Source organism: Diabrotica virgifera, chromosome 8, assembly GCF_917563875.1.
Source record: "Diabrotica virgifera virgifera chromosome 8, PGI_DIABVI_V3a".
Taxonomy (NCBI): domain Eukaryota; kingdom Metazoa; phylum Arthropoda; class Insecta; order Coleoptera; family Chrysomelidae; genus Diabrotica; species Diabrotica virgifera.
This window is the reverse complement of record NC_065450.1, coordinates 5003676-5028411: the sequence shown is the minus strand read 5'-3', so window position 1 is coordinate 5028411 and position 24736 is coordinate 5003676. Positions and strand designations below refer to the sequence as shown.

Below are 24736 nucleotides of genomic sequence, written 5' to 3'. Positions count from 1 at the left end.
TGCTCGATGGTCAGAGAAACAAGGTTCAAATACGCCCACCCTGTAGATATTTTCAGAAAAGTTAGTCATAATGTTATCGATGCAACTACTGGATTGAGATGTGATTCTAGTATAATCGTTTATCGTTATTTCTAGACCAAAAGACATTAACAGATTTTGAATATCATAAGAAGAGTCAGATTTAATTTTAAAATTTATATTAAAATCCCCAAGTATAATCAGTTTGTCTGCTTTGTTAAGTAAGAATGCTATAACATTCTCAAAATTCACCAAGAACAAGTCACAGTCACCATTACCTGATCTGTATACAGTTAAAACATTGGTTCTCATTGAAGGTATATAAATTGCACAAAACTCTGAAGTTTGCTCTACGTTATATTCATTTAGATTAAGAGAAGAATACATAAGATTTTCTTTTACATAAATTGCAACGCCACCTTGCTTCTTTTCAACCCTACAGAAAAAGTTAGCTAGTGAAAAGCCGGAGATGTTAATTAATTTTAGATTTTCTTCAGTTTGCCAGTGCTCTGAAAAACATATGACGTCATAGAACTTTTTATCCGCAAGAAAAGCATTGATCATATCGACTTTATTTGATATACACTGTAAATTGACATGAAACATGCTTACCGTGCCTTGTTGAATTAGGTTATTTTGAAAATTTGATGGAGGGTTAACGGTCGTTTCTTCATCCTTCATTTTATTTGAGTATGTGTTGGACGCTTCATAAAAAACCTGCTTACATAAGAGCCTACGGGCCATAGTTTTGGGTCCATCGCTAAACCAAAATGTTGTTCAAAAATTGAGACTTTAAAGGATGAATATATGTTGGGATGCTTAGCCGTTAAGGACGTACATATCACTTCTGGAAAGTGTTTTTCTAACATCTTCTTAAGATTATCTGCCGTTGTATGCTGGTTTACCCTAGTAACATGAAGATGACTAAATTTTGGGACACCACTGATTTCAGAGTTTTCATTATTGCCAATAACAATAGGTCCATTCCTTCTTTTATACCTAACAGTTTTCCATTCTTGCCCATTATTATTTGGAACTGGAACCGAATTTTTACTCTCAGTATTTATCAAATTCTCATCGTTTGTTAAATTAATGATATCTGAACATTTTGCCTCCGTTTGTATTCTTAAAATATCAGCTGATAATTGTTTATTATTTTCGATTAAGGAAACAACTTGTTTATTTTTATTGGTACTATTTTTAAATAGAGTTTTTGTTGGGGAACTCCTTTCTTTATCAACAACTAGACTTTCATTTACAGCAACATTTTTTGCGGGTGTAGTGTTTTCGTTTTTTGGATATATTTTACTGCTAGACTGTTTCGGTCGTTCAAAATTTGGGTCTCTGTTTGAATGGTTGATTGAATTCGTATTTTGTTTTGTAGATGGCGACTGATCAGCTATTTGCATATATTTAAATAAATCTAGTTGTTCCTTCAATAAATTTATCGTAATTTGTTGATTTGATATTATTGTTTCATTCTGATTAATAATTTTCTTTAAGTACCTTATTTCAGTTTGTCTCGGATCCTCATCGTCAGCTTCACTATCCAAGGTTTTGTTTGGTGGATCACTTAACCTCACACTCTCCTCACAGCATATAACTGTCTCATCATCGATATATTTGATCGATTTTAGTTGCTTCAGGCAGCCACTATGGGATAACGTTCCACAATTCGCACATAATAGACCACTTTGTGCAACTTTATAACACTTTTTACAACACTTAACTTCCGAGTCGTAAACACGACCGTTCTTCTGAGGCGCCATGTTTATTAGATATACGGATGACACTGTCATCTTAGCTGAAAATATTGGGGATCTTCGGAGGCTAGTGACCAGAATAACGGAGTTTGGACAAGAAGACGGTCTAACAACGGGGTGTATTCTGTAACATTTCCGTTAAATTTAAGAGGCCTCTAAAATTTAACTTTTAACAGTCCTCTAAAACTTTTAGGTTAGATTGACATTCTGTAAACACATATTATAGAGGACCGCTAAAATAATATTTTTTTAGAGGAATCCTCTAAAAGGTTTTGGAACAAATACGGCAAAGTCGCAAGTTGATCGTTTTTGAACTACTTTTAACCTATAAATTGACCGAAAACTGACTGTCCGAGGCCAAAACCTTAAGAAGAAGAAGAAATTGACAGTTTCCTAGAAAATAATATTTATTGTATTTAATTATTTTTTAGCAAAACTCATATTTTCCAAATAAACATTTTTATTTATAAAGTTATACATTAAAATATTGCAGAAAAATTGCATATCTTATTTCTTCTAACCTTCTACACTAATTTTGGTCAAATGGTCTATTTTCAATAACATTAAGGTCATCTTATTAATCTGCATCTGGTTATAAACCTTCTGAAACTTCATCTTTATAAACATTTGGTACGTTTGTAATGTTCTACAATAACTTTAAATAATTTTACCTACATTAATAGGATTTAATTGCTTTGACGAACATCTTTGATTTCCAACACTTTTTCAATCACATTTCTAGGTAGATAGGTACCTACTTCCTTTGAAATGGTAATTGTAGTTACTTTGAGGTCAATTACTTTTTGTTTTTGTTGTAATCTGAAATCAGCTCTACAAAAAGAAACAAAAATTTGAATTTTGTTACTTCTAGGTGGAGTGTGTCGATTGTAAAGTAAAATGAGACTTACCTTTCATTATTATTTATTAAGTACTTCTTCATCAAATACATTATAAAAAGCCATTTGCCATTTTTAAATATTTATCTCCAGTAAAATACAAGAATAACAAACTACTATTCATACAAACATAACCCAACAAAAATAAATCAAACCACATTTAACGGACTGCTAAAAATTTAGCGAGTACGTTTTGACATCCTCTAAAATATTTTTATTTAGAGGGAGTTTTAACGGTTCAGGTTATGATTTTAACGGATGTATGATTTACAGAATACCAAAATATTTTTAGCGGGCGCTAAAATTTTAGAAGAGGCCTCTAAAATTTAACGGAAGTGTTACAGAATACACCCCAATGAACGTCAAGAAGACAAAAATTTATGAGAATATCAAAAGCTTAAAGAAATAACGAGAATCTCTTTATAAACGGAACCAATGTCGAACGAGTAGACCAATATGCATATCTTGGAACAAAGATCAACTCCACAGGTGATTACTTCCAGGAAATCAAAATCAGAATAGAAAAGGCTAGAGCAAAGTTAAACAAAATTTAACAAAAAAAGAGTAATAGAGGTAGCAGAGATGGATTACAAAGCAAATGGAAGCAATAGAGGCAAATAACAAAGACAACAGAATATTATACGGATATTACTAAGTACTATTAAAAAACAAGGTAACAACAATAAAACAACACTAAGACCAGAAAATCAGTAAAGAAAACTGGGGAAAGCATTTCACCAATTTGTACAAAATTCAACAGAACAGGATTATTGGGGTAGTAGAGGAATGAAAGACACGAAGAAGAAAACGCTCCCACCTAGAAGGAACTTATTGAAACATTGAAAAGATTGAAATCAGTGAAAGCAGCAGAACTTTTTTTTGACACCTATTTTATTGCAATCTATTTTATACATAATAATAAACAATACGTATAAGTGTTAAGAAAGTGACACAGTCAGTATTCACCCAGTGGTGAATGCCTAAAAGAGTACAATAATAATTAATTAATAACAGTTATTAATAATTAAATCAATTAATTTGAATAGTACAATAGTAATAAGTTGGAATTATTAGTTAGTGTTGAGGTCAAGAGTGTCTGTTCTTTTTAGTCTTCTGTTCTGTAGGGGTGTCAGGAGATTGGTGACCAATATGTTTGGGTGAACCTGTAGTCTATTGTGGTACTTTGATCACAGAGAAATAATTTCTTCTTTGACGGTTTGGACTTGGAGATCCCTATTTATATTATCGTTGGAAATGTACCAAGGATCTTGGCACAGTTGCCTTAGAACTTTTGATTGAAAGCGCTGTATCTTGAGTAAATTTGTTTCACTGGCAGTTCCCCAGATTTGGATGCCATACGTCCAGATGGGTTTTAGTACACATTTGTAGATCAGCAGTTTATTGTCTAGACTTAGGCGTGATTTTTGATTTATGAATCAGTACATATTTCTATATATGAGACCCAGTTGCAGTCGTTTGTTCCAAATATGATTTTGCCATGTTAGGCGGCTGTCTAGGTAAATCCCCAAGTATTTGTCGTCACTTCTTATTGGTAGTGGTGTGTTGTTAAAGGTTACAGCTGAATTGATCCCCTTCCTTAGTGTTTACGTAATGTGTGTTGACTTGGAGCTATTAACTTTAACTCTCCACAAGTTAAACCAATATTTCAAGTCTATTTAAGTGACTTTCTAGTATCTGAGAAGCTATGGTCCGATTTTCGTGGCAGGCCATTAGGACAGTGTCATCAGCATATGTTGCAATTGTTGTACTATCTGAAGTTGGTATATCTGCTGTGAATAGGAAGTACAGTGTGGGTCCAAGGACACTTCCCATGAGTACGCCAGAGTGGATGGGATGTAGAGTAGTGAGGGCCTCCCCTAGTTTTATCTGATACGATCTGCCGGTGAGATATGATTGTAGGAGTATGCAGATTGGATGAGGCAGTTGTCTTATTAAGTTTTGATATTAGACCTTTATGCCATACCTTGTCGAAGGCTTGGGAGACATCCAGGAAGGCTGCTTGTAACGTATGATTTTTTCTGTTTGATTGGGGTAGCTTAATAAATGACTAAGTTCTACAGAAATAGGCTAGCTGGATATTTATGAGACTGTATCAAGTGGACTCAGGAGAGGATCAGGCCGTATTTGCACGCCCGAAATAAGACGGTACCTAATGAAGTACTAGAGTGTTAAGAAACTAAAGTAAAATAAGGAAAGAAATGTAAAAAAAAGAACTACTGACCCAGAAGATATTCAGAAGTAGTGTTGAGCGCCAGGGAAGGATTTTATAAATTCTTCTCCACGTGACCTATATTGCTGTACCTAACTAATACTATTTAAAATGGTAGGATAATAAAACATATAAGTATGTACAACCAACAAATTTAATGAAAAAAAACCTATAACCCCTATATACAATTTTATACAAACTAGCTAATCAGTACCTGTTGTACTAGAAAAGTACGCTCCTGTCGACAATGAGATCGCAATAAAAATTAAAACAAAGAACTTAATTAGTTAGATCAAGACAGTTATTGGGAATCACAAGTTATTTACTTAAACAAAAATGTATTATGGATATTGGTTACAGTATTGGTTGACAATCTCGTATCTGACCTAAGTGATAACCCTGAGTACCATACCTGTTAACTGAAATAAAGGTTATTAAATAGGAATTAAAACCGTAGATATTGTATACAACACCTTAACATATAGTTTATAATTCCCGGACTATTTTAAATGAATGGTACGAACAGTGAACGATAAAACTTGTTGAAAAAAAAATGATTGAATATTACAAATGGTGATTTTAGAAAAAATGAGTTTATATGATTATTAAGGTTATTTCTAATTTATTGGAAAAAATATTAATATTGCAAGCAGTTATTTAAAAGAATTGAAAATGTATATTTTATAATAAAAACCTGTCGCTTCTACAAAAGTAGGGACGGAGGCTTCTCCAAACTCCTTGAGAGGTTGACGATGGGAGAGCCAGGTAGGTATCCTCCGGTTTCCAATCCTGGGGAGATACTCAACCACAATACGGATGGTCCGATGAGGAGGTACTTACTAGTACCGGTAAAAATCAATGTTGATTCCAAAAAACATAAAATCCCAATCCACACCAAAAGAAACCCCAAACTGATTGCTTATTCCATATCCAACAAAAACAAAAATGGTGACTTAATTTCCTTTTTCTCCAGTGGCTAAAATAATAAAAAAAACCTTGATCAGCTGATTGTCCTTGAGTATACAAGAAACAGGGCCTCGACAAAAAGGTGTATCACCTTATCAGAACTTGACAGAGAAAAAATCTAAGTAAAAAATGAAGTTTGATGTCCATGCTTGAAGTTCATTGACCTTGATTATCCTTGAATGGAAACAGCTTTTTAAACGAATATAAGAAAGTATTTGGACAAGTAAATGTGGATCTTGTAATCAAAGATTACTATATGGAGTTATATAAAGGAGAAAAGGAAAATGATCATTGATTCCAAACTTATTTTGAACCGGAAATATAATGAAAGATTTTTTTTTTCTGTAGAAATATAAGTGCGATGGTATTGAAGTATTGCAAATATGATGATTGAAGAGTAATAATTCATATAAAGATAATATATGTAAGATATTGACAGTGAATAAAGGGCTATTTTTTTTCCAAGGAAAAACCATAGCTACGAGACATTTATCTAATACATACCCATTGCTCTTCAAAAAAGTATTGGAAACAAAAACTCTTCTCCTCAAACTCTTCACAAAACCCAAAACAAAATAAAAACTTCCTCCAACGTAAATTAATCTTATAACTTTTCCAACTAAAAGGTAAATTCTGGCAATGGCCACCGGAGATCGGGAGATCAGATGTCTTCTGTACAAGAGTTGAAAATTAAGTGCTGGCCTGCTCTCCCCGAAGCAATGACAAACACGTCAGCCGGAAGCCGTATCGACACACGGACCAACTTCTAGATTACGAATTCCCCTAAAAGTCACCAACTTTGTCCAAATACTTATTAAAATCTAGGCAATACCTACTACACGCTGAAGTATATTTGGTTGCATACTTATTGGGAGTTGCTTTTCCTAATAAATATTTTGAAATGCATATTATAAAGTGACGATGAGTATCACTCAACGTTACATTCCCCCATTACTTGTAAGAAAAAAAAATTGATCTTATGAACAATTTTTTTTTATTATACATATATATATATATATATATACATATATATATATATATATATATATATATATACATATACACATATATATATTTATATACCCATATAGATACTCAACTCAAGTATCCACAGAGAAAAATCACACGCTGTGGGATCCAACACAGGCGTGAACAAAACAAATATCTAAAATATAATAAGAACCTACGAATACTACACTACTATAAACTAACCTATCGTGGACACCGTCCAAACTCATAGTACCGGTCCTCTGTGACATATACCCTAAAGACCAAATTGTGTTCAAGTTGATTTAGTAGATTTAAATAAAACCCCAAATTATAGTCAACAAGAACACCATAACAACAATATTCGAATACAACTCAATATAACCTATACAACGACTAACTTACTCACACTTACAGCTGACTCGATCGATTATACCTAACCGCAAATTATGAGTCGTGTAAATGGGTTGCTTAAATGGCGAATACATCACATGCCATATCAACATACATACATACCTAAGAGTTATTATAACCCGTTTCTAAAGTACATAATTCAGATAAATCCTAATCTCAAAAAAAAAATGTCGAATGGGACGAGTAATACAAAATTGTTCTATCGATGGACAACAGATTTAAATAGAGCATATCCAAAGTGAACAATTAGTAGATTTCGTAGCCATTTCGCAATAAGCCAACATAGATCATAGTATATATGAAAATAAATATAAGAGTTATTGGTAAGAAAAGAAAGTATTGTAGCAAGCCTTTTATCCTAAATTGATCCGACAGTGGACAACGGATTTATATTGAAGCATATCCAAGGTGGAACAACCAGGCAGATTTAATTGAGCAACGCTACAACCTAGCACTAAATGTGCTAATAATGATTACATATTGGGTACCATGAACCTAATTCAACTGATCATCCGAATTGTATCAGATGCCATGGAAGATCTTCCTAAAGGTACCTAATCGAATAGTCGACATAACAGAAGTTAGCTCATTCTGGGATTCTCTAACTGTAGCTATAGCCAACAGATTGATAAGAATGGCCAGAAGAAGCTAACCAATATTTCGAAGTCATCACACATGAAATAAATCAAGAAGTCACATATTATAACTCTTATAAATAAATCCAATTAAGGAAATACTAGAGAACAAGTAAATCAATTTCTAAAGAAACTGCAGATTAAGAAAATGTTCCCTAGTTACTCCCAGACAACAGGATGTTGATCCTGACTCTAATTTAAATACAAACAAAAAATAATGAGTTTCCAGGAAAGCTGATGTTCGAACACAATAATTCCTTGGTGTAGGCAAAAGCTACATTTTCATAGGACTGATCTTTAAGAAGTTACCATTATTATCAGAACAAACAAAATAGTAAGCTTAAGAAGGATAGATAAACATACAAGTTAAGACTAAGTTTCTTCAGAATGAATGTAAACTGAAAATCGAATAAGAATGCCTAGTGCATGATTAAAATGATGATTAAACATTCTATCATAAAGATTCAGCATCTGAACTAATTGAGGTATGGCTTGGAACTAGGCAACTGTGAGCAATGAAATCTGCTTCCTATCAGGTGCACAGTCGATAAGCAACAAGTCTCGAACCCACGTATTTGCATAGCCAAGCTAGGCAAACCACTTTCCTAAGAAATGTTCACTACAATAAATAATGAAATGGTTTCATAGTCTTTATCATAAATTTAATCTCAATTAACTTTATCAAAATTTGGACACATGAAGTATAACTTTGGAATCACACTGTATACTAAAATTGCATTTACCCAAACAAATATCACAATGACTTCTTTAGACAAAAATAAGCTAATGTACCAAGGAATCATGCTAAGCACTGAAATAACTTTCCAGTAGAAACTACAAAATCAAATACAAAACGAGATAATCCTAATCCAAACCTATTATGTAGATACACTAATCTATAAGTGATGACATATATAAGCATAATCACATACAAGGTGTTAACAGTTCCATACCAGTTCAATAATAAGCCAAATTAAGCTAAATCTCAATAATAAACTAATAAAATCTCAGATACATAGAATATGGAAAGCTAGAAAGATTACTATAATAGATAAAACATAGAGTCCCTATCTGGTGACTAAAATCAAAATCCAAGCATTAACCTATTCATTGAACAATCGAGTATTTCTGAAATTTAGAAAGAGGAATTAACTTGATCAAACTGTTAAGTTAATCTTCTTCTTCTGATGACGAAGATTCTAAGTCGTTGACAGTATTATCTGGTAGTAAGTCCTTTATGTGAAATCGACCAAGTTTCCTGTTGGACGAACTATCTTTTAATTCATATATTAAAGGAGAGATTACTTTACTGACAACACATGGGACATATTTCTGACAAAATTTGGCAGAAATAGCATCACCTTTACTTGACTTAACAAAATTACGTTTTAATACCCGATCACCAACAAAGAATCGCAAATCTCTTTTCCTCAAATTGTATTGACTCTGTGACTTAAGGTAAGAAGATTTCAACTTCTTCCTGATGTCTGCAAATATTGGGGGCAAAGTCTGAACATCATCTAAACGATGAAGTTTCTCAGAGATCTGAGGGAGATTTGTGGAATTGTCTGAAATTAAACCAAAATAATCACCAGACAAAGCAATATTTCTACCAAAATTCAGATAAGCTGGAGAACATTGAGTAACTTCATGGACCGAAGTTCTTATGGCTTGAGCTATGGAGTGGATATACTGGTCCCAAGCTCTGTGATCTGGATAGGTGTACGATCTAAGGGCTGTTACAATACTGCGGTTCACTCGCTCACTATGATTAGCTTGCGGATGGTATGCAGCATTATAAAAGATCTTCTGAACTTTGTACTTGGTTAGAAGATCCTTAAAGGCCTTAGACACAAATTGAGGACCATTGTCACAAGACACAATTTGGGGAACACCAAACAACAAAAAGACTTGTTCCTCCAAATATTTCACAATGGCAGGGACAGTAGCATTCCGAAGAGGAAAAACTAGTGGAAATTTAGTAAAGTAGTCCACAACTACTAAACAATAGGTATAGCCATTGTAACTACGAGGATATGGTCCAATCAGATCCATGGATATCATCTGCCATGGGAAGTCAATGTTCCTAAAAGTACCCATTAATCCAGCTTGTGGCATAGTACTTGGCTTGCAAGTAGCACAAACTCTACATCTAGATATATATTTCTTAATATAGTTGCGCATGCCAGGCCAATAATATAATTCTGCTATCCTACTAAATGTTTTATAGGAACCGAAATGACCAGATGTCACATTATCATGAAAAGTACGAAGAATTTCATCCCTGTTTGCTGTTGGGACGACAATTTTCCAATCAGACATATTAGACAAAGCTTCTACTGAACTAACAACATGCTTATAAAGGATATTATTTTCCACTTTAAAATCCGGATACTGATCAGGTTCTTGGGTAACCTTTTCCACCATTTTCTGATACCATGCATCCGGAACTAAAGTGGATAAGTCAAGAAGATTGACATCAAACGTTCGAGACAAAGCATCAGCTACTACAACACCATTTGCCTTACGATGGACGATATTATAATCAAAGGCTGACAACTTACAAATCCATCGAGACAAACGTTGGGATGGGTTACGCATAGAATGCATCCACAATAACGAGCTATGATCAGTAATAAGGGTACACTTACGACCTTCTAAATAGTACCGAAAAGCCTCCAAGCCATGAATAATAGCAAGGAGTTCACGCTCTGTAGTGGAATAATTTTTTTTGAGCTTTATTGAGCTTCTTACTAGTATATGCTATGGGGTGTTCAGAACCATCTTTCATCTGAAAGAGTACACCACCTGAGGCGGTATTTGAACAGTCAGTCATGAGGTAAAAATGTTCACTGAAATCAGGTGAAGTCATGACCGGAGCACTAGTAAGAGCTTCTTTAATACGATGAAAAGCATCGTCGGCTTCAGGAGTCCAGGTGATAGTCTGGCCCTTTTTCCTATTCTTAAGGAGGTCAGTAAGGGGTGATAATAAAGTAGAATAAGAAGGCACAAATCGACGATAGTAACCACACATGCCCAAGATCCTACGTAATTGTGTAGTAGTTTTAGGAATGGGGAAGTCCTTAATAGCGGTTACTTTATCAGGGTCTGTTCTCAAACCTTGATGATCAACAACATATCCTAGAAATTTCAAATTAGGACGACAAAAATTACATTTCTCTAAATTAACAGTGAGATTAGCCTCTTTAAGGCGTGAAAATAATTTCTCCAATATTTCAATATGTGACGAAAAATCAGGAGTAACAACTATGATGTCATCTAAGTAATAAAATACAAATGGTTCAAGTTGTGGACCAATAACCAAGTCCATTAGACGACACATTGTTTGTGGAGCTGAAACTAGACCGAAAGGCATTGTGACAAATTGAAATAACCCTTTACCACTGACAGCGAAAGCAGTATACTTCTTACTCTCTTCGCTTAACGGAATTTGTAAGAAGGCTTTGGATAAATCGATCGAAGAGATATATTTGGCATTCTGAAGTTTGCTCAGAATTATATCTATCCGAGGGATGGGATAAGCATCTCGATTAGTAGTGATACTATTAAGTTTGCGACCATCAAAGCATACTCGGAATGATCCATCCTTCTTCTTCGTCATCCATAACGGCGAACAATATGAAGAATTTGAACGTTCGATAATGTTTAGAGAGAGCATCGAATCAATTTCTTTACCTAAATCTGCTTGCCATGCCTGAGGTATGGGATATTGATATTGTCTAAACGGAGTTGAAGTGTTCACTTCGATAGTATGAGATATTAAATGTGTACGGCCTAATTTATCTTTGGAAGAGAGAGAAGAAAATTTAGAGATAATATTCTCTAACTGGTTTTGTTCTAAGCTAGACAAACTAGAGAACTCACGAATGGCACTTACAGTTGCGACATTAAAGGAAGATATAAACAACGAAAAATCTGTACAGTTTAATGTACTATTAAATGCATTTAAGAAATCCATGCCAAGAATTATAGAATTTTTAACTGAAGGGATAACATAAAATGTAATCATTTTCCGAATATTGGCAACTACAATTTCTGTGTCAAATTTACCTGTAATTGACTGGATTGCACCATCCGCGGTAGAGACTTGCAGAGAAGAAATAGGCATAACATTAATATCAGTGTTTTCTAACAATTTCAGCGAATACGAACCTATTAAAGAAATGTTAGAGCCACTATCTAATAGAGCTAAACAAGATTGTCCTAAAATTTCAATTTCAAGATAAGGTCGGTTATCATTATGTTTCCTAACTAATAACGAATTTATATCAAAATCCAAAATATCTGATTTATTTTCAAAATTATCTGGTATTAACATAGACATATTATTATTATTTACAACCGTACAACCTGGTATAGAATTTGGAACTGTTTCCTCGTCTTGATTATGCTTATTACTAAAATTCCAGTTTAAGACTGGAGGGAATAATCTACGATCAAGCGAACCGTACGAGTCAACCAAAGTGTTACCAACAATTACTTTTTCCCTGATTTCGGTTTGCGTGCTGGTCTCCGGTTGGAAGTGTTTCTTCCTTCCTGAGAGGTGTTCGAACTGCTGGCGGGTATTGGACCTGAAGCTTCGTCTACAGCTGCGGTCATATTCCCTGATGGGGCTGCTGTTTGAGGAACGCTCAGGGTACGAGCCTCTGCATGCTCGTTTCCCGAACACTTAAAACAGTTACGTTTAAGCGTATTTTCTCTACCACAACCGTGGCAGAAAATCCGTGTTTGGGGTCTGGTACAATCACGAAATGCGTGACCAACACCCTGACAATTCCAGCAAGACAAAGAATAAGTAGTCACAGACACATTCGGTGTATGGGGTCTAGATTGCCAAGAACGATTTCTCGAGGAGTGAGAGTTAAATCCAGCACCAGAATTAGATGTTGTAGGGGGATGAAAAGACCAGGATAGAGTTTCCTCTAACCGTTTACACTTATCTGTCAGGTCTTCGATAGTGGCTATCTCAACCAGTGCCAATTGGGCATGGTAAAAAGGTAGCAAACATTTTAAAATTATCTTAATTTTTGCATTATCTGTTAAAGGAGTATCTAAACGACTACACATACCCAACATAGTGTTAATAAACATAGTCACTGATTCTCCAGGTTTCTGCTTGCGGTTCTTGATCTCGTCTAAGAGATCAGTTTGGAAAGAATAAGGCAGAAAATCGGATTTTAGTTTCTGAGCCAAACCAGTCCAATTGGTAAAGCTACCACGGTTGTTCATAAACCACGTAAAAGCATGGCCTGTAAATAATTCGGCAGAAGCCGAAAAAAGATCTTCCTCACTCACACCTCTCGAAACACGAAGACATTCTACCCTATCTAAAAATGAAATTACTTGGTCATAATGACCTTCACCAGAAAACGAAACTCCCCACTTATGTACCTGCACAGGCTTGGGATGTAACAAGGAATTAGAGGCTTGAACCGAAGAAACAGGAGTGGACGTGGCTAGAGGATTTACTCGAGAATCGAGTTCACCTTCTAGACTGAGAATCCTAATGGACATAGAGCGTTTGTAAAGTTGTTGCTCCTCATCTGAGCAACATAATAAGTGGACACGACCAGAGATATGAGCAAGACGTGAAATGTATCTAGAATACATGCTATCATGGACAGTCCCTCTAAAATTGGATATCTTTTGAGTAAGATCCTCAATTGTCTCATTTATTCCCTGTTGTTGTTCCAGGAAAGGAATAGATGCAGCTGAAATTTGCCGGAAACTCCTATTCCTTGCTCTTGTTTAAGAGCACCACGCAATAGACTGCGTTTTCTATCACATTTAGCGGATTCTTCAACCTCTATTTCTCTTATCCTCAACTCATAATCTACCTCCTTAACTAATAAATGCTCTGGCTGAAAGGTACACATGGTGGTAGGAAAAATTTAGTAACAATAAGCCCAACCCAACAACGACAAACCGAACCCACCCTAACAAACTAACGACCCAATTAACCGACAATCTACTAAACAAGCTGCTCTACCGACGAGCTGCTAAACTAACGACCTAACAAACCGACAAACCAAATATAACCGAGATATATATTTGGGGTAGATATTTAAAATAATTTAAGTAATTGTTTAAACGAAAATGTATATAAAAAAAATGAAACTTTATAAATTATATATAGGTATGGTAAGCAAAAATTTAGCTAACTGTAGTATATTGTGGCTGCACCTAAATCAGAAATAGTAATGTACCTAGATATCAAAAAAAATAAATCATTCAAAATTTTTCAAAATAAATATCCAGGTATCACCAAACCGACCAGACCGAAATGTCAACCAATATACCTGTTCAAATATTATCCTACTCACGATTTACAATTATTATTTTAAATAAATTAAAATAGTACCAATACAGCAATACAAGTGCACTAGTGTATTTTACAAATAACGTACAAAAGGAATCAAAAATGTATCTCTATATAATTACAAAATATACAACTATGAACCAGAAAGATACTTACTAGAAAAATTTACAATAAGCAACAAAATAAAGAAAGGTACTGTCTTACTGAAAATCGGGGCCACGTTGGGCGCCAATTGTAACGTATGATTTTTTCTGTTTGATTGGGGTAGCTTAATAAATGACTAAGTTCTACAGAAATAGGCTAGCTGGATATTTATGAGACTGTATCAAGTGGACTCAGGAGAGGATCAGGCCGTATTTGCACGCCCGAAATAAGACGGTACCTAATGAAGTACTAGAGTGTTAAGAAACTAAAGTAAAATAAGGAAAGAAATGTAAAAAAAAGAACTACTGACCCAGAAGATATTCAGAAGTAGTGTTGAGCGCCAGGGAAGGATTTTATAAATTCTTCTCCACGTGACCTATATTGCTGTACCTAACTAATACTATTTAAAATGGTAGGATAATAAAACATATAAGTATGTACAACCAACAAATTTAATGAAAAAAAACCTATAACCCCTATATACAATTTTATACAAACTAGCTAATCAGTACCTGTTGTACTAAAAGTACGCTCCTGTCGACAATGAGATCGCAATAAAAATTAAAACAAAGAACTTAATTAGTTAGATCAAGACAGTTATTGGGAATCACAAGTTATTTACTTAAACAAAAATGTATTATGGATATTGGTTACAGTATTGGTTGACAATCTCGTATCTGACCTAAGTGATAACCCTGAGTACCATACCTGTTAACTGAAATAAAGGTTATTAAATAGGAATTAAAACCGTAGATATTGTATACAACACCTTAACATATAGTTTATAATTCCCGGACTATTTTAAATGAATGGTACGAACAGTGAACGATAAAACTTGTTGAAAAAAAAAATGATTGAATATTACAAATGGTGATTTTAGAAAAAATGAGTTTATATGATTATTAAGGTTATTTCTAATTTATTGGAAAAAATATTAATATTGCAAGCAGTTATTTAAAAGAATTGAAAATGTATATTTTATAATAAAAACCTGTCGCTTCTACAAAAGTAGGGACGGAGGCTTCTCCAAACTCCTTGAGAGGTTGACGATGGGAGAGCCAGGTAGGTATCCTCCGGTTTCCAATCCTGGGGAGATACTCAACCACAATACGGATGGTCCGATGAGGAGGTACTTACTAGTACCGGTAAAAATCAATGTTGATTCCAAAAAACATAAAATCCCAATCCACACCAAAAGAAACCCCAAACTGATTGCTTATTCCATATCCAACAAAAACAAAAATGGTGACTTAATTTCCTTTTTCTCCAGTGGCTAAAATAATAAAAAAAACCTTGATCAGCTGATTGTCCTTGAGTATACAAGAAACAGGGCCTCGACAAAAAGGTGTATCACCTTATCAGAACTTGACAGAGAAAAAATCTAAGTAAAAAATGAAGTTTGATGTCCATGCTTGAAGTTCATTGACCTTGATTATCCTTGAATGGAAACAGCTTTTTAAACGAATATAAGAAAGTATTTGGACAAGTAAATGTGGATCTTGTAATCAAAGATTACTATATGGAGTTATATAAAGGAGAAAAGGAAAATGATCATTGATTCCAAACTTATTTTGAACCGGAAATATAATGAAAGATTTTTTTTTTCTGTAGAAATATAAGTGCGATGGTATTGAAGTATTGCAAATATGATGATTGAAGAGTAATAATTCATATAAAGATAATATATGTAAGATATTGACAGTGAATAAAGGGCTATTTTTTTTTCCAAGGAAAAACCATAGCTACGAGACATTTATCTAATACATACCCATTGCTCTTCAAAAAAGTATTGGAAACAAAAACTCTTCTCCTCAAACTCTTCACAAAACCCAAAACAAAATAAAAACTTCCTCCAACGTAAATTAATCTTATAACTTTTCCAACTAAAAGGTAAATTCTGGCAATGGCCACCGGAGATCGGGAGATCAGATGTCTTCTGTACAAGAGTTGAAAATTAAGTGCTGGCCTGCTCTCCCCGAAGCAATGACAAACACGTCAGCCGGAAGCCGTATCGACACACGGACCAACTTCTAGATTACGAATTCCCCTAAAAGTCACCAACTTTGTCCAAATACTTATTAAAATCTAGGCAATACCTACTACACGCTGAAGTATATTTGGTTGCATACTTATTGGGAGTTGCTTTTCCTAATAAATATTTTGAAATGCATATTATAAAGTGACGATGAGTATCACTCAACGTTACATGCTGTACAATATTTCTTGTTCTCGAGTGCATATCTTGCGGTTCTGATTACCCTATGAACGTGTTCGATTGTGCCATGTTGTTGTCGAAATCCGAATTGGTAATGAGGTATTAGGTTTTTTTCTGTAATGACAGTGTCTATTCTTTTCAGGAGAAGAGAAGCCTTTCAAACACTTTGGAGGGTAAAGGCAGAAGGCTAATAGGACGATAGGATGAAGGTTGGGTTGTGTCTTTGTTGGGTTTATCAATTAGAATGATTTGTGCTACCTTCCATTGGGAGGGAAGTAGCACAATATTCATAGGCTGCTGAAAGCAGCAGAACTGAATGAACTCAACAATGAATAAATAAAAATGAATAAACTTAAGAAATATAATGGAACTCGTACAGAGTGAAGAAAATGTCACATAGGAATGATATAACCAAGGGATAGCAGTAACTATAGAGGAATCATGCTACTGAACACCATATAAAAAATATTGACAAGCATATTGAGAAACAGAATAGTACACCGATAATACATTACATTAGGGTAATACAAAAGTATTTTAGAAAGGAAAATCGACCATACATGCCATTCACCTACTAATACAACTGATTAGAAAGTGCTATAAACATAACATAAATTTATGTTATGTTTATAGCACTTTCAAGCACAAGTTGATTATACAAAGCTCTACACTACACAACTGATAGGATACACTAACGACATGGACAATGATTCTGATAGAAGACGCGAAAATTATATCATTAAAAATAAATAATAGAAAAGAGGAAGTATGGGTTAATCTCAAAAAATTGTAACGTAGTAAGACAAAAATTGTTTACATATTGAAAATTGTACATTCCACAAGGTAAAACGATTTAAGTAGCTAGTTCAATACTAGACAGCTTAAACGACAGGAGCGCAAAGATAACTGGAATAGTAATATTGGAAATGACAAAATCTATTAAAAGACAGACATATTAGTAAAAACTGAAAATATATAAAACAGCAATCAGACCTTTCATAACCTACGCAGCAGAGACAATGTGGCTGTGTAATAGAGACGAAGAGAAACTAAGAATAATAGAAAGGAAATTCTTCAGAAGATTTCTTGGACCAAAAAACATCCTAGGCGGAGAGTTTAGTTGATTTTAACAACGAGATTACGATATATTCACTTTTCTATATTGGAGGTAGTCTAAACAATAGAGACACATCGGTTAAGCAAACAAAAACCTACTGTTAGTATGTTTAATTAAAACGGTAATAGTTTAAAGGCACGCCACTGTCGGTATTAAAAGTTTTCATGTCCTAGTACGATTGCCTTTTCTAGCAAGAGCAGCAGCGACACGACAGAGTCCTTTATTGTCTAAATATAGAACCGTTTTGGTAGCGGATGAATCGGCCAAATTAGGGCGAACCGGAAAGGGAATGCGAAATGAGGTAAGCAGTTACAGCAGGAAATGCACTGGTAATGTGAATGTGAACTTCATGGACCGTAAGTTGTCGACAACGACAACCCCAACCCACCGGCGAAATCATTGCTAATCAGAATATAGGCTGAATGGACGATCGATACAAGTCTGACATTAGCTAATGTTAATTACCGTCGACTATAATACAGCTTTGCATTAACAATTCTCAATTAAATATATAGCATAATTTAGATTAAACACCGACAATAAAAGCAGTTTGCAGTCAATCAATATAACTACATAGGTATAGTCGATTCGCTAATCTGAGACACAACTGACATTACAATCACAATAAAAATGCACTATATAGAAATAAACAAACCAAGACACGTCGAATGTTCGAGGAGCACTCCCAAATCATGATTTGGGAGTGCTCCTCGTGCTTGTTAATTTATAGTGCATCTTAGTAGTAGCTGACATGCCTGAAACCGAATCTCGGAAGTTTGGATATGTTGACGACTGGACCCTTGAAACAAGCCACCAATCTTTAGAAACTACAGAAATCACTCTCACGAATGACCTATCCATCCTCAGAGAATACCTTAAGAAATGGAGACTACAACCAAGTACTACAAAAACTGAAGTATCAGCTTTTCATCTCAACAAGCTGGCAAACAGAGAATTGCGAGTGTATTTTAATAACAAGCTGTTGAAACACAATAAATACTCTAAATACCTTGGGGTTACTCTAGACAGACCGTTCACATTCAGAGAACACCTGACGAAAACAGCAGCAAAATTGAAAACACGCAACAATATAATATAGAAACTCTGCGGCCCTACTTGGGGGTCCACAGCATCAACTAAAAGATCCTCTGCTCTTGGCCTGATATATCCGGTGGCAGAATACTGTGCACCAGTGTGGCTAAATAGCAGGAATACCCACCTGATCGACACTCAAATAAACCGTGTTATGCGTATGAAAACAGGCACAATTAAGCCCACTCCTACAATGTGGCTACCTACCCTTAGTAATATGGCACCACCCAACCTACCCCGCGAACATGCATTGGTTAAAGAATATAACAAAATAATGGACAGTCGCTAGCTTCTAGTCCACAACGACATCCCCGATATTCTTGGAAACCGTCTCCAATCCAGGTTACTCCCTCTACAATCTGCTCAAGCGCTGCAGCAATCCAACTTTGACTTAAATATCCGATGGACAGAAGATTGGGAAAGTAAGACATATCTGCATTACCATTACCGGACATCATAGAAAAACCTGGCGAATTTGAAAGTCCCCGTAAGATTTGGGCAGCCCTTAATCGAATTCGAACTAACTGTGGAAGATGTGCGGACTCCCTCTACAGATGGGGTAAACCTCCCTCGCCTTCTTGTGACTGCGGCGCTCCAAAACAGACGATCAGACACATTGTTAAGGACTTAATAAATACACTTATTCACCCATCAGTACTTTATTGGTAAAGTTAAATACAATGTTGTTAATTCGAGAACCATATCACTTTTGTTTCTTATGGTATACTCTTACCACTTACCAATTTTCATGAAAATGGATGATGGAGGTTTAACGAAATCAGAGGTAATAATTGATTTTTACCTTCAGCCACTGTACTACAAGGTATTACTCACTTATGTACTACAACTACATTACTCTTAAAAGTCTTGTCTCAAGACTAAAAGAAGAAGAATATGTTGGATTTACACAAAAACGTAAAAGATGCTAGAGATACGTTAATTGTCATCCAAAAGCTAGACAAAGATCCAGAAATGACAGTTAGATAGGAGAATAGGAGAAAGAAGAGATGAGGAAGAGAAACGCACTGTTATGGAACATGTTATGGAACATAATATGTCCAAGAACAAAAAATTATTAGAGTCCTAGCCATTCTAAGAGGCAATATTTAAGTCCTGTATTAAATATTGCTGTGATGGATACGGTATACATATTATTGTATAAAAAGGAGGGATGTTAGCCTTACGTGGGGTTGGTCAGCAGAAATACACTTATTCACCCATCAGTACTTTATTGGTACATCGTTCAATACAATAGATAGTACCCAGCTGATGATGACGATTATTACATTTTACTCTCAGCGCAAGTAATCCCAAACGTAACTGAAGTCTCCTGCAATCTGACTAATAATTCTCGTGCTATTCGGCATGTATAATATATTTATGGGATGATATTTATGGCATGTTTTTGTTTACATTTTCACTTTCATTTCTATGTCAACTTTGTATTTAGGATATAATAATGTTTACCGCTTGCTCAGCGGAATTCACTGTGTCACCAGAATGCGTGTGTCCCAGATTCGTGGTACACATAGATCGTTGTTTATTATTTAACATTTTTTATAAACAATATCGTAATTAAGTATCGTAATTAAGACTAATCCTGAAGCCAAAGCAGAAAACAAGATTACAAGTATATAGAAACTCCAGAACCGTTGGTATTATTTTATACGAAACAAAACATATGACCAATTTGTTAGAGTTGCCTATTTCCTGCAAAGTACACGTTACAAAAAACAAAAGTGTTAATAACAATAACAATAGCCGTTAAACCCCAATTCGTATATCGTAGTTATATTTTCAGATTTAAAGGCGTTTTAGATATAAGTTGAACAAAGAGATTACAGTTATTACATATTAGGTTCTGGCCATCTACTAGACAACTGGCAATTTCCAGGATCCGGAAAGTTGTTAATTCGAGCACGCTGCTATCATAGGGGGATATCTAAACTCTAAATTGCATTTGGAGTATCTAACGTTAATTGGTAGTAATATAACTTCTGTAATTTTAACAATATGGCATTAACTCTACCGAAATGACGTAAAGAGAACTGGAATTACTTTACTGACTATCTGCCTAACACAGATTTGCATAGTTTCGGAGATTATAGTTTCATCATTTTTAAATGCTTTCGTTTATGTGACATCTCTGGTATGTTACTAAAACATGGTTTTACGGCGTTAACTTGTATAAGTATTGTTGAGTTAAGTTTTGAGTATGCCCAAAATTTATGATAATTTAACAAAATTGTTGGCAATGACAGTTGAAAACTTTTTGTTGAAAGTATATTATTGAATATGACAATCAGGGAATTGAAATATAATGAAGCTACTAAAATTCAGCGATAGTTAAGCTGAGTTGATTAAAAAATGCACCATCAACACCCAGAAATAATAAACATGAGTAGATAACAGAAAAGATTTTGGAATTAATGGACAAAATGAAGAGAAGTATACAAATAAAGACAAATGAATATACATATCGAAAAAATTCTGAAGCAACGCCTAATATCGTACTTTGAAATCAATAACTTTTTTACCAGTTCACAATATGGGTTAAGGAAGGATCATTTCACAACACATGCACTCTTTAGGTGTGTTGAGTGGCATAGTTGATGGCCTGGAGAAGCCATCATAACCATTGTAACCAATGACAATCAGCGACGATGCGACACCCCATCGATCACGGGCTCGAGCTTAGCTTGAAGTTGAACGAAGTATAAATTACGTTGGGAGAGAATTTACTGCTCGTCTTTCTGATTTCATCATTGCTGAAGGTCGTTATTTTCAATATTTCTTATAATTTTATTGTATATTACTAAACATTTATTATAAGTTAATTGCAAAAATAAATATTCAAATAATTCTATCATTGCAAGGAGGATTAGGAGACCTTTCAAATAAGATCCTGTGACCTCAGTTTGTATTTTAAAAAATCGACGGCTATGTCATTATGCCAACACTTATCACGTAATGTCTAACTGCTAACACATCTATAACAATTATTATTGATGGCCATTCAAACACTAAAATTGACGTTTTTTAAGTTTTATTTTTAAAGTTCTCTGTTTTTGAAATAATGAATTTATTCCATACTTTTGCATCATACTGTATACATTAAAACCAATATTTGAAATCTAATATACTCGCACATTCAAAATTTTAGTCCAATGTGAAATTGTCCGATATATCGCAGATGTACAAACATGCATGTAATAATGAATATATAAAGAACAATGGGAACATTCATCAATAATTCACAAAATGTTGAACGGTAATAAATACAATTAAAGAATCCTCATTTGTTTACTAAACTAAACAAATTTCGTTGTAAACATGTCATTCAAATGTAACACAATTTGGATATGAATGCCGGAATAAAAGTTGGTACAAATAAAACAGAATCAAAATATTTTTGGTAATAAATTAATGGTTTCATTTGAGTAAAATTCAATTGAAAATTGCGGCTGTCATTAAATTAGAGCTGATTTAAAAGTCATTATCTTTTACAAGAAGTAAAATGTATAATAGAGAAGACTAGGAGTGTAATCAACATGGTCAAACTCTTTAAAAGCCACAACCTTAATCTGGAGATAAAAGTAAACTTTTACGATGTTATATCTTCCCAATATTATATTACGGAGTTGAATCCTGGACACTCACTGAAACGATGGAGAAAACTTGAAGCCTTCGAGATGTGGCTATAAAGGCGAATCTTAAGGATATCATCAATTTAGAATATCACGGACACATAATGAGAAACGGCACTAAATACAGATTACTGAAACTAATCCTTCTGAGCAAAGTATTCGGAAAGCGAGAAATAGGGAAAAGAAGAATATCATGGTTAAAGAACCTACGAAAATGATTCTCCACAACAACTAATCTATTTAAAGCATCAGTTAATAAAATAATTATAGCCAGAATGATCGCCAATATTTGAAATGAATAGGCACCAAAAGAAGAAGTTCTTTTACAAGTTGTTAACAAGTCTGAAAACTTTGATTTGAAGGCACACCTCCACTCTGCAACACAATGATTATATAGTCATTTTAAACACAAAGAAAACCATATGTAGGTCAAAATAGAAAAGAGAAGTGAAAAGTAGAAAAGACAAAGCTATGAATAGAAAGCAATGATAGAAGAAAAGTAATGGATAAAAATGTACACAGAGGAACCAAAATAGGCAGCGACCATTACATGGTACTAATTAACATGCTAGAAGGGACAAAAAAGAAGCAAGAGCAGAAGAAACTAGTACAGATAAAAAAACCAATTAAAAAATAAACGATAAAACATATCAGCTAAAACAACTATAAGGATCTACTACTGGATGCAGTTAAGGAAGTATGGAAAACAAGTAAAAAAACTCAACAAAGAAAGCATGGAAAGAATATCTGAAAGATAAAACAAACGAGAAACACTAACATCATAACTTAATAAGAATTGCGGGAAGACCAAAATGATAACAAATACAGATGAGGACATCACAATGAGGATCGGATAAGATGAAATAGAACAAGTTCGCGATTATATATATATATATATATATATATATATATATATATATATATCAGCGTCAAATAATAAAACTTAACAAGGAAAATCAAACATCAGAGACCAAAACACAAATTAGACTAGCATTGGCGGCATTTGGCAAACTAAGCTACATCCTTAAAAACAAAAGATATCCATAACATCTTAAGACCAATCAATGTGTGCTCGCTGTTCTCACTTATTGTTCCCAAACGTGGACGTTTACAAAATCAAACATGGACAAAATCATAAAAACGCAAAAAGCAATGGAAAGACAAATGTTGCACACGAGACTAATGGATAAAAAGAAAAACGAATGGATAAGAGAGAAAACAAAAGTGAGGGATATTAGACAAGAAGTTTCAAAATTAAAATGGAAATTTGCTGGACAATACAGTCGAACCCGCTTATTGGAATAGCATTCGTGCCAAGCAAAAATATTCTTATAACCGAGGTATTCTAATAACCGATCATTGATTGCTGGCCGTAATAAGTGTACCTAATATGCGTACTAATAGTACATACCATGTTAATATGTATGCATATGGTTTTAGGTCTTTTTATGTCAATAATACAATAGCGTAACTTATTTATTAAAAGACCAAAATTACATTAGGTATATTATGTGGATGCATACAGTAATTAATATGAAATTTATGCAAAATATAGATTATGTAAATATTTTCGTATTAAAATACATATAAGAAAATTACTTATCTTGAAAAGTAATCGGTAATTGTAGCTTGTTTTTTTATTACATAAAATACTAGTCACTTGTTGCTCTAAATTATAAAAATTAGAAAAAATTAGATTGGTTTGGCCATTCAGAAAGCGTCTTATCTCATAACATTACAAGCGATTAGGATGGGCGAACTGTTTCTTCAAAATTTTATAACAGGCAAGTGGGTGGAAATCTGTACAGTTTGTACACAAAGGAACTTATTTTATTACCTGAAAACGTGAATTTGTCGGCGACCAATTAAATTGGTACTCATAACAAACTAATAAAATATTTATTACCTGACAAACCTAATATAAAACAGCACTACAGGCCGTCGAGGCCCTTGGCGAGAAACCATAACACAAGACATAATTTAAATTTTTAGGAAATTGTAGGTAAACAAGTAATTGGACTTCGTAAGTCCTAGGTTTTCACCCAAAGTAATCGAAAGTAGAACTGGAAGTCGATATTTGAACGCTTCGTGTAACTTTGTGCCGATTGATAAACGATTTTACTAATTTTGAGTCATTTTTACTAAACTTTGGGTCATCATTGTTTAAACAAAAATGACTTCAAAACCGAAACTAAAGATTCAAACTCAACTTTTCAATACGCTTCGATTGATGTGTTACATGTAATATTTCTGCACTTCTGGTTAGAACTTT

General features: G+C 34.2%; 1 protein-coding gene and 1 long non-coding RNA gene across 3 annotated transcripts in view; both read right to left on the bottom strand.

The window, feature by feature from the left end:
* The window catches only part of LOC126889639 (semaphorin-1A), a 584815-nt gene that overhangs the window by 338043 nt on the left and 222036 nt on the right, over positions 1 to 24736 (bottom strand). The window lies entirely within an intron of this gene.
* Positions 5044 to 16595, bottom strand: LOC126889640 (uncharacterized). Its single transcript, XR_007700111.1, has 2 exons — positions 16162 to 16595; positions 5044 to 5883 (listed from the first exon to the last, which is right to left on the bottom strand). It is a non-coding gene; the product is annotated as an uncharacterized LOC126889640 (long non-coding RNA).